General features: G+C 35.6%; 1 protein-coding gene across 2 annotated transcripts in view; it reads left to right on the plus strand.

Annotated features, from left to right (window-relative positions):
- cplx2b (complexin 2b) overlaps positions 1 to 12,716 on the plus strand; it is a 201,837-nt gene that overhangs the window by 95,657 nt on the left and 93,464 nt on the right. The window contains exon 1 of one of the 2 annotated variants that reach the window (XM_051933830.1): positions 8,197 to 8,369. The exons of the other annotated variant lie outside the window; for it this stretch is intronic. The gene's annotated coding sequence lies outside the window, so the exon portion shown is untranslated. Of the gene's footprint in view, positions 1 to 8,196; positions 8,370 to 12,716 lie in introns of those variants that run through there. 2 annotated transcript variants of the gene reach the window in all.

Below are 12,716 nucleotides of genomic sequence, written 5' to 3' on the forward strand. Positions count from 1 at the left end.
TGTTTCAGAGCAGGAAGACAACATGGAGGAAAACTCATGAAGGAACAGCCCCTCTGATGAAGATAACTCTGAGGGAGAAAATGAAGGTGACTCTGAGGCAGCTAGGGAGACAATTGTATCAAAAGGCAGTGCTATCAGTTGGTCCTCACTTCCACATCAAGTTGCAGGTAGGATGGCAGTGGAAAATGTCATTTGAATAACTCCAGGACCCACAAGACTGGCTACTTCTCATGCATCTGACATTTTGTCAACATTCCAGCCCTTGAAAAAATTGTCATTGAAATGGTGGGATGTGAAAAAAGGAGGAGTGGAAAACCTTGACAAAGTAACAGGCACAAACAGCTGTAAGAGGAGAACTACCCATTCGCCTCTTGCAATATTCCACAATATCATTGACATATCATCGTAATATGCCTTTATCATATGGAGTGAGGTGACCCCTACCTGAAGGGCAAGCAAAAGGAACTGGAGGAGGTTGTATCTGGAGGTGCTTGGAAAGGACCTTATGACTCATCATTAGCAGCTCTGGTAAGGGCAGTGCAACGATCTGAGCCTGGCCCTGATCAACAAGTCACTCAAGAAGCAAACACAAGGGGACAGAAGAGAAGGAGATGAAACTTCTGCTCTGCAAAAAAGGACTGCAAAACAGGGGCAATCTGATGCAAATGTGGAAAACCCATGTGCAAGTTCCACACATGCAAGGTTTCCTACTACTGCTTTGAATGCACAGACTAGTTTACAATAAGTAATTTTTTATGTTTTGTGTTCTGTTAATTAATGTTGAAATAATGTTGGTAATTCTGCGGTGGGCTGGCGCCCTGCCCGGGGTTTGTTTCCTGCCTTGCACCCTGTGTTGGCTGGGATTGGCTCCAGCAGACCCCCATGACCCTGTAGTTAGGATATAGCGGGTTGGATAATGGATGGATGGATGTTGGTAATCATAGATGGTATTTACGAGGTTTTTTTTTTTTTTTAAGAGGGCAGTAAGGACAGTGACTAACAGTTGTAATGGTTATATATGGTTACACAATAAATCCCAACAGTTCCAGAATGTTCTTACCATTTTCGCTTTCAATAAAATATATTTAAATCATTATGGACGTTTTCATGTCATAGGTAAAACAGGACATTGTATTGTATTGTTTTTGGAGAAAAGTGTTGTAAATCCTAAAACAATACACTCTCCCTGCTATCTGAAACATTAATTAGGGATTAATCATCCATTTGTTAATGTCAGGTTATTTATACATTCTAGACAGATCTGTAGCTCAAAATTTGGTATAGACATTAATTATGAGGGAATTTCTGGCCCAGGTCAAAACTGACCCGGACTATGCTGTGAAAGCATGAAATATGAACAGTATGTAAGGGTTAAGGTTTGTTTTGACTCATAGCTGTGGTACATGGCTAATAAGTATGCATAATTAGCCATTCAGTGATAGCAGTGGCTAGTAACTGAGTGAGCACACAGGGATCTGTGTCATATATCTGGTGGAAGTGCTCACAGTATTCTCATTACGGTCAGGTAATGTACTCCTCCAATTATTTTTTTTTTTATTAAATGCATCCAAGGAACAAATCCAACAGATTGGGTAGTAACACGACAAGTTTGCAAAGGAGGTTTTACAGCGATTTTACACTACACATGAAGATGCAAAATTTTTTGAGCATAGCTGCTACAGCTCTGTGATGTCATGCTGGCCTGACAAAGCATTATGGTACACCAGGGAAAAAGTGTTTGGCTAAGCCGGCCTCACAGTGAATTTCAAGGAATATATTCAGAGAACAATGTTGCCAGAGAACACAAAATATTCGCTGTGATAAATGCTTTGGCAAATTTTGCTAATCAATACTATTGGGAACTTTCCAATGTCTTGTTTGTTTAGGTTAAATTTGAAGAAGCACTCATCTATTTATATTTGATAATAAGGACTATAATTTCATGACTGTTCGGTTCTTTCTGTGGTTACCAGTTTCAAAGGATGTTGTTTGGCTGTTGAACATGTATTTACTCAAAAAAGTTGTTTGTGTTTAAGACATCTGCATTCATTCATTGCTGTGATATTGTGCCAGGTCATTTTCTGCAACCTAGAAGGTGCGGGGCTTTAGAATGAGGAAGCAGGTCACACATCTTCTTATCACAGAACCTCTGAAATGCCCAGGAAAAGAGGAGAGGTGGTTAGTGACAGCACTCCTTTGCTTGTGGTGGTATTGATTTGTCCCTACGTGCTTGTACATGACACAAGGCATATACTGTATATAGTATGTAATACATACATTTATTGTTAGCTCTGTGATATCATGGTGTTGTTTTCTCTTTTGGTTTTATCTCCATATTGTCCTGTACTTTACACGTGCACAATATATTGGTTACTGCGATTACTCCATTGCTAAACACTACATCACCCGTGACATCATCTCCCTGCTATAAAAAATGGTGGCACAAATACACTTGTGTCTGCACTTTCCTTGAAAAATATAGCAAGGGCTCAAAATTGTCCTGTACAAGAGCACTTCAAAAATGGAAATAAATATTTAGGTTTAGGTTGGATACAACTAAAACATTTTTTTATTATGATTTTGGTTTGTATTTGGATTTTGGTTTTCAGTTTCGCAGCTTTCCATTCTACTGATACTTGGGCTATTCTCAGACCACATTTTAATATTTCTCAGTAAATTACAACATTTCTCTACCCTGGCCACAAAAATAATTGTACACCAAACCTGAAAAAAGTATTACCTACTAAAAATAGCAATGTTATTTTGGAAAATGATCATTGAGACACCCTTTTGTGTTAGCACCAAACCACATTTCAGTTTGAGTCCTAAGTATAATGCCAAGTCAACTGCTAAACTTCCTGTGTATTTTTTGTGTGTTCTCCCTGTGCTTGCAAGAATTCTAGCTTTGACTAACAGACCAGTGACATTTGATGAGATCAGTTAATATCCCTAAATTGACTTGGTGCTGATGAGTGCAGTCATGCATGTGAGCTGGCTCACTGAAGGGCCTACTTCATGACTTGTGGTTTTTGTTGCCTGGGTTGGGTTTTGCTCCTTGCAAAATGCTCAGCAAAAATGTATTGAAAAATAATGGTTGGATGGATGAATAGATGTTTTATTGTTACAAGATTCTACTATATTTAATTCATGTTACCTACAGTAACCAGCTTATCCCATCTAACCAAGGCTTGCCATTCTTTGACTTCAATGGTACTTTTTACAGTAGCACAGCTGGAACACGGGTGGGTTTCATATTTGTTACATTTTCTTTGATCACATAAAGAGAAATCAGTTCTTGCTTTGATACAACTGTTCCAAATAACACTGACTTCGGTACATGCATCATGCTGGCAACCTTCATTTTGAAGCTTTGTAAGCAAATGCAATATCTCACTTAAAGGCTCATGAGAGTGTGATCATAAATCAGCCACAAGAGAGGAATGCGCTTCAATTTAAAGGCAAATCAGACTGGAGAGGGTGTTGGAAAAGGACAGAAATAGATTGAGGGTCATGTTAATACAGAAAGACGCTGTGAGTGTTAACACTAGAAAATGTTGAAATCTGCTCATGTACAGAATACTAGACCTCCAGTACTCTCTATTCGCTTCTTTAAAGAGTTCAAAGTGGCAATAAAAATTGATAACACAACAGTTTTGCTCATAGTAGTCACATATTATAAAAAATGTACTGGAGGATGCAAGTCTTTAAAGCTGTAGTTGTGTTGTTAGATAAACCTGACAGGGTTTTTAGAGAATTTTATTATCAACTAAGCAGTAGTTTAAATACTACTGACTATGACAGGATGCCTTATATTTATTGTAAATTGCTCTTCTCCTTTCTCAGGCAATAATGTTGAGCCCTGTATTTTCATTCAATATCAAAAGCATTTTATATATTTATTTGGACTTCATAAAATCTGTTAATAATGCCTTCATATCATATATGCCTTCAAATATTTGATTTTTAGATTCCTCCAGCAACCCTTTCAGAGTGCTGCTCTCGTGAAGAGTGCAAACATTCAATGAGTGGCTAAAGCTGGAGGCACAAGTCTACCTTCTCAGAAATGAACCAAATAAACGAAGGGCAACTTCCAGTAATTCCATTCGGATATATATTTATACAAGCATTTGATTTAATTCAGTAACTGACTGGTTGAACTGACAATTCTACTGAATGTACTGTATAGCAGATTTTTCTCTCTTTTGCTAAGGGATCCCATTTTTTTCTCATCAGCTGCAAACCCCCTGGCATTCTTAACATTTAGACCAATCTTAGGAAAGGAAGCCTATAACATTTAAAGCTGTGGATGAACAATGAGAAACTGATGTCTCTGAACTGATAACCACTACTCCAATACTGTTTTCAGTATATTCAATATGACAATTTGATCCTGTTTTTAACAGGTCCAATCTATTTTTGTTCATTTTGATGTTCTTCTTTGGTTTGCAAGAATAGTCTTTTGCAGTCATCACTGTGCTGTTTTCTGTTCTTCAAGTATAGTCTTGCTTATTGTCTCAGTCCACAGAAAGCTTTTCTTCAAGAATATAAGGAATGTTGCAAGACTGTATTAAAATGAACATGTACTCATAAAGCGGCATAGGTTTAATTAAATATCTGCATACAATATGAATGGTGTACTTCATGAAATCTGTACACTGATTTCAAAAACTTAAAATTTATTAAACAGTTTAAAAGTCTGTTTTGTTATACCCACCCAAGAGTATTTTATTAATTTTTTTTATCACACTTTGTATCTTGTATGAGGAGATACACACAGAACCTGGATTGCAGACAGCACAAAGGCACAGGAGAGCCTTTGTAAAGCCCTGACAATTCATGAATGAGCAACAGCAAATAAGTTTCTATACCAGCACAATAGTATGGGAACCTTCAGGAATCAGTAAGGCATGTATTGTGCTTAAGGTTGGGACAAAAGCATGAGAGAGGGGAAAAGCCAGAGGTGGCCAGACATGCATGGCACAGGGCGTATGGTCCCAGGAAAATGAACATTGTACTGTTCCGCCCTCAGAAAATGCTGGGGCTATTTTAAGCCAACTGATGGTTTGAGGTTCTGGGACACCATTGGGTGTTAGGCATAAATGTAGCTCTATGTCCTTGTCCAAAAGTAGAGCCACCACTGATCCCAGGAGTGATTCTGGCGCTGGATTAGAATGTACTCTGGAAATGTCAGCAGCCTATTCAGTGTAGTGTCAGGAGCAGAGTTGGTGGAAAACATTCAACTGATGGGAAGACAGAGAACGAATACATTGTACATAATTAGTTTAGTCATTTGTATTTTTATTTTAGTGAGCAACTGGACAAGCTACCCCATGAGATGGATAGGATCAGAAACAGTTTAGGAGGGTCACAAGATGCAGAATGGTTTGATTTCTTTTATCTTTTATGGTTTCTTTGTATCACTCCCTGTGATTATTTCTCCATATCAGTTTGATTTTTCTTTTGTAAAATGTTTCTTTTTGTTTACATTGCCCTCTTTGACAGTATTCTAAAGCCACAGCACCACATATTACTCACAATCTTTTTACTATTATTTATAGTTTAACAAATCAAAAAGCAGTTCACAAAAGAAATACACAGTGCTTTACAAAAACAAGCAATGCAACGTATCAGTCAGACCATTCAGGAATCCATCCATCATTTAATCCATCCACTCTTTTTAATTCCTGCAGGATGACAGTGCATAAGCAGAATAAATAAAATCCACAAGACTATACATCCAAGGAAAATAATACGAAGAATAACGAAAAAGGACCATAACTTTAAATATGCCATTTTTAAAAAAAGATAAGAGACAGAATTTCTGTCTACAGCCATTTTAATGATAACACTATCTTTTGTATGGAGCTTTTAGGAAAAACATTTTACTGCATTCACTATTTAAATTTAATGCACAATAAGAGGCAATATTCAAGACAGCAAATTAGTAAAGAGGTGTTTGGCAATTGTGAGTGAGTGTTTTTGAATTAGATTTTTTTTTTCTCCTATAGGCATGATGTGGTGTCCACTGGTAATAGCTTTTAATAAAATCTGTATTTTCTGCACAGTGAACATATTTCTGACTCGGCCACATTTTTATTACTCCCCTATGGTGATGGGCTAAATCACACACTTATTTCAGGAAAACTGCAAGGGTTGATCAAAACAATTGCCTCATTTGGCTGCCATCCATCAACTCCATCAAAACCCCACCAAGCAGTTATGTTTCAGAACTATATCTGTTATCACACTGGATGGCGGTGCCATAATGAATTTTTATTATTCTACTGTTGTAGTTAAAAATACTAGTTTGACCTTAGGAAAAAAACAGAAAATTGCATGTTTATTTCTCAAGCAACCTTATAGCCTTCGGCTTCCAATGCCCAGAGCTGTCTGAAAAGTAGAAATCTCCTATGTCACATATTGTAAGTAGAAATGCTCGTGTTACCTTATTCTCTCACATCATATTTGTGCCATTATGAATTATTAATTTCATTTTACCTCTTTTTAAACTTATGGTAAATTAATGGAGAAACAAGTTTGTGCTCCATTTTCTTCCTCTGTTGACACTTATACCTCACTAGTACATTTACAACCCATACAGGAGGACAAATCACAGGCAACCTTCACTATTGTAAATTTATATGACAAAAATATGTAAAGGTAAATGACTGTTATAACACAGACAATCACTGGCCTTGAAGACTACATATTCACCATAATCATGTCAAACCAGTATGATACTATTATGATTTTATGCAAGACAGCAAATAAAATTAAAAGTTTTACTGTCAGTGAAGAGTTTTGAAATTAAAACAGCAAAAAACAGAGTCTTGCAATTCCAACAATAATAAAGCAAAGTGCACACAAAACTGTGTGTTAACTCTGTTTGTGGGGTGATCAAAACTATTACTATCATGTTTTACATTACCACAGCATACACTACTTTGGAAAAAATCCTTTTTTGTTGGCAGACTTTTCCAGAAATTAAAGTGTGCAATGTAGTGCCTTTAACTTACCTTATACAGTATATCCACGTTAATAAAAGGACAAGGGTCGGGGTGTCTGTCCAATTGCTATGTCTCTGCTAGCCAACAGATGGCGCATCACAAACATTAGCACTGCAGTGCAAACGTTAACGTTAGATTTCAACCCGTATGGCATTCTTAAATGTGCGGAGTCCTAGGCTTATCCTGGCAGGACTGGGCACAAGGCAGGAAACAGTTATGTGATTCTAACATTGTTCCAAGTATTATTTGTGTTTTGATTTTTCATATTTCTGACTAAAAACGCTTAAATACTTTTAACTTTACATGTCTAACATCCCAAACATTCCAAAAAGCACCTTTTTCACTTGAGAAATATCCCTTTTGAGTAATTCAATTTTATTGCTGTTCCAGAACAGTACAAGAGATGCTTATATGGTCATTTTTAATCAGGTGTGATTATTTTATTGAGATCAGTTTATTATTTTATTTATACAACGGTCATATAATGTACATACTGTATATTGCTGTAATGTTTGTTTATGTTTTACTTACCAGCGATGCTGTCTGTCTTGTTGTTACACCATGCCATTTAGGTCCACACAGATAAAAATGAAGCAAGACATACTCTAAAATCTTCAAGCATCTGTTTCCTGGAACTTCTTATCAAGAAGTGGTTGTTCATGACAGGTTAAAATAAAAAAATCCAAATCACTAAATTTGAGTGGTTCCGTTAGTTAAAGAATTTCACAATTATAATTAGTAATCCCTTGGGATTAAACGATATCCAATTGTTTTATAACTTGGGAGTATTTTTCTCTCATCGGCATAGTCTGATTTATATGAAAATTGGAAGGTAAATGCGATGACTGTGTAATCAATAGGAAAGTGATAATGTACGAGGTGCGGGAAGTCGCGGCTACTTTCGTTTTGATACGAGAGATCTCTCAGTGTGCCACAACATGTTGATGAGGTGTGCATAGCTGAGACGTTAAGCGGGGAAGTGGGAAAGCAAAGGGTGGGGTCTAGAGGTTAAGATTTTGTCCTTGTTCTGTATCGATCTGCCTGAAAGTAAGATTGATAAGATGTTCTCATTTACACGCGAGCACGCACTCACACACACACGCACGCACACACAAAGGAAGGGGGAGATAGTGCGAGCGAGCGAGAGAGAGAGAGAGAGAGAGGGAGGGAGGGCGAGCTTGAGAGGGAGTGCTGTCGACAGACGGAGACGGCTTGTGGTTACGCACAGTGATTGGGCACATTTGCTTTTAGGTTGCGGTTTACAGTCTCAGAACCAAGGAAGTTTCTGCTGTCGATTGCCAAAGGAGTCTGTTAATCTTTTTAAGTCTAAAAAAACTGCACAAGAGAAATAATCGTTGGAAGGTGAGTGAACAATTATTATTTCGGGATTCTTTTAAGAAAGAAAGAAAGAAAGAAAGAAAGAAAGAAAGAAAGAAAGAAAGAAAGAAAGAAAGAAAGCTTTCAGTAATGATTATTCGCACTCTATGTTTTGCATTTCCTGGTGTTGGATAGCAGCACGTTGGGCTTACAGGTCGAAACAAAAGAATCCAGTGAAAGTGCGCCTTCCTGACTTAATCACGATAGAAAAAAGTTCGAATACAGCAATACTGCCCTACCGTATCTCCCTTTTATTTATTCCGCATATTTAAGGAGTCAAATTAAAGACACGAAAACACAAAGAACACAGCATTTTCAATACAGTTAATTAAAGAGAAACGCATTTTTGTTCATTCTTTTTATGTTTACTCGTTATTGTATATTGGTGGTGTGTTTTTGTTATAATCTGATATCACGTACTATACCCAGAGAAGGTTTGGCGTGCTATACAGATGGTTGTTGTCTCGTGCGATGGTTGCTGGTGCCTCGTTCAATCTGGTGCTGATGGGACAGCTCCTGAGGGCTGCGCAGTGGGGCAGAGAACCGGCGGTTGGCGCGATGCTTTCAGTGCTCTAATCTGCTGAATAATGCACAAGAGTGAAGGAGAAGCATTAAGAAACGTGATTCCCCCTGTTCTTAACCATCATCTTCTGTCTGAGATGTTTGTTGGGCGCGGCTTTTTTTTTTACTTAGTAGCCTGTATGACCCCTTTATGAAAAAAATATCGAGCCAGCAGTATAAAAGAGATGCGAGCGCAAAGCAGGAGTATCTAATCTACATCTGCCCAAGACAGCACATCTCTATACATAATTATTGTATTTGTGTTTCTTTCTGCAAAAAAAATCACTCGCGCTTCATCAGTGTTCTTTTACATATTCACATAATGTGCACAAATTTTACACTTTGCTGACGATTTTAACACGGTGTTAAGGTTTACTTATATGGATGAAGAATCTGCACTTAAAATTAATATTACACGTAAAAGACCATTGTTTGATTTTTGTAAATAATGTTTTTCAGAATCGAACGGTGCAAGCACGTCTTTTGATGCTATTAACTTATTCAGTTTGAGTTATGACTGATCCAGGATGAGGTACTGTAAACTGTTAGTGATCACTCTTCAGAGTGTAGCACCAACGTTAGAGTGAAATGTAAAAAGTTTAGACCATTTTCAGTAACATGTAGCACATATAGTTTTAACTTTTTGCTTTACATCAGATGCGTTGTTATATTTATCATATAATTTCAATGTTAATATTCAGTTAATGAAATGATCATTATAAACATTCAGTATATACAATACATAGCTATCTATCAAACTAGCTAGCTCATAGATAGATAGATAGATAGATAGATAGATAGATAGATAGATAGATAGATAGATAGATAGATAGATAGATAGATAGATAGATAGATAGATAGATAGATAGATAGATAGATGAGTGCATGGATGGATGGATAGATTCATATATTTCAGAAAGCCCATTGGATAATGCTTTAGTAGAGAAGGACTTAATTCAAGTATTTAGTAAAGAAGCATTAATTCAACTGTAAATTATGTAAATACTCTTATATCAGCTTTTCTTCAGTCAAAAAATGTCTCATACATAAATAGCACATTTATGTTTCTGTTACATTTCTTTTTGAGTGTATCTGTCAGACTGCATAATTTTAAACTGGTGACACAAAAACATATGGTTTTATAGATTCTTTGCATACATACTGTACAATGTTCATTTAATACTTTTATTTACATGTAAAATATTCTTTTATTTTTAAAAATATTGTACATTGGGTTAGCAGTTCATATTTGTAAAAAATGTTACACAAACTAAAGATGGAATGAGTACTCAAATCAAGGTTATAATATTAATACCACTATATATACAACTTGACCCATTGTATAAAGTATGGCAAAAGAAGTATTTATCAATTTTTATATTTCAGTCCTAGTGTATCCTTTAGTGTATCTTATAAAGCCAATATGAAAATGTTAATTTACTTTACCAATATGAAAATATTTTAGGAAGTAATGTTAAAGAACATTTGAAAACTAAAATCTTAAAAATACAATGCGATGGAGTTATGTCCTAGAGACAGTAACAAAGAAGTTCTTAAATAAGTTGAAAAGATGCAGTATAGTAAGGTATGTTATGTATACAGCATATAGAAATGGCAAATGACTTGTTTTACTTAACAGCCTGATAACTTTCTGTTCTACGTGAATTATTTTAATCTGCTGTAATGGTGCTCCCCTCTCAACCCTGAATCTGTTTAAGTGGGTTTGAAAATGTTATAATATGATATTGTAGTCATCTTACAACTGAATTAGCATTAGTGGTTAAAGTTTACCCCTTGAACGTAAATAGAATTAACCAGGTTCCAAAGAGGATGTATGGTTGTAGTTCAGTTTGCAAAATATTTGAATTTAATATTTTCTCTTTATAGTCAAGCACTTTGCATCTATAATAGATTAATTTCATTAAACAATGAAGATAATATGTTGTATAATGCATCTTAATGTGTTTCCAAACAGTAATTACAGATAACTTTCCTTTTAGCAAAGGTATTATTTTTGAATACTGGCATCAAAATAACGAAGTACCGCATGAGCAATATCTAGGTTAAACATTCTGGAAATATTCGACTAAGTATATTTTTTTTAAAAAGCTCTAAAAAATGACTTTAGCCTGTTGTTCATATTTTTATTTTTTCCTGCAGTGTTTTCATCCCCAATGTTTATTTTTCTTTCATTCTTCAGCCTTAAATAATATTCCTAGATTTCTCTCTATGTCTCTAATTTATTTTTAGATGATAATATTTTGACATGCCACTTTCCAGTGCTTTCACTTGCTTTTATCTGTATACTTTTAATAAAACTGTTTATTTGACTGCACCTAGAGTATTGGGTCCAGAAACTTTCCTAAGAATCTTGTTTGTTTCAGAGACGGATTGCGTACGGCGACATAGTCGTACAGTGCTGAGTTCTGTTGCCTGATACCTTCAGAGACCAGGTGCTATTTGTGCAGAGTTTGCCCATTCTCTCTGTGTCCTTGGGGCTTGTCACCAGTTACTTTGCCCTTCTCTTACAATGTAAAGGTGGACATATTGGTCTAACTGCTGATTCTAAACAGGCATTATATGGGTGCTTGTACACGTGTGCCTTATTGTGGACTTTGACTTTACAACCAGTGCTGTCAGGCAAGCCTCAGACTCTATGTGACCCAAAAATTAAGACTGGCTTCAGAAAATGAATACATTAATGTATTTTTGTATTTTTATAAAACTGAATTTCCCTTATTTTATGTAATTCTGTGTGATATATTTGAGATCTTAAACTATATGCAGTTATTTTACATTTGTGCTGAAGTAAATTTCGGTTACCACCATTTTACTATGTGCTAAATATGTTGTTTGGGCAAATAGGAAATTAACTTAAAATATTCCATGTATTCAAGGTTAAGTTACATGTACCATTCCCCTTCAAAAAAATATGTATTATACTGTTTCTGGGAAGATAAAGATATCCAGAGGGGAGCCCTGGTGCTCATAGTTTAATGACATGATGCTTTTTCCAGCCCTTTGTTTGGTGGTCTTGTTTGAAGTAGAATCACTATGGATACAAAAAATTTGCTCCCAGTCCTTCTGATTCTGTTAATTGTATATAAAGATTTAGTCTAAGAGGAAGGACCAAGAGTTTAAAAATTGAAGAGGGCAAGCAACATTTTAGCAAGTAATTTGATTTGATTGGATATGATAGTACTTGGAGTTTGAGTACTACTTTAGAGTTTGGGTTCCTGCACAAATCAAAAACATAAAACTAAGTGGCTAAGCAAGATCAATCAACCAATCAATCTATCTATGACTTTAATAAAAATAACATTCATGCTGGTTGAAATTACGACACTTATTTTCTTTACCTTCCTTTACTATTTTCCGCTGTTGTGTAAGTGTAATGCCGATTGGTATCTCTAAAAGAAAACTTGGCATTTACAGTAATTGACTAGCCATTTAAAGAAAATGTCAACATCACTTTTGTGAGAACTAATAGGTCACTTTGTTCAAAATCTTGATAAATTATATTAGTTACCAATATTTGAAATTTTTTTTAAAGGATTGCTACTTTATAATCAATAAATAAGTCTGAGATCTTTTTCCATTTAATTAAATGTAGTATAATTTTAATTTATTCCATCTGTAATGTTAAATCATGGACGAAAATTGCATTTGTCATTCTTGCATAACATTCTGAAGTGGAGCATTCACAAAAAAAATAAAAGTAGCTGTGTAATGGCAGACATTTCAATTCATGCCCATGTTTTGTTTTTCTGA

The sequence above is a fragment of the Erpetoichthys calabaricus genome, chromosome 11 (assembly GCF_900747795.2).
Source record: "Erpetoichthys calabaricus chromosome 11, fErpCal1.3, whole genome shotgun sequence".
In the NCBI taxonomy this organism is placed as follows: domain Eukaryota; kingdom Metazoa; phylum Chordata; class Cladistia; order Polypteriformes; family Polypteridae; genus Erpetoichthys; species Erpetoichthys calabaricus.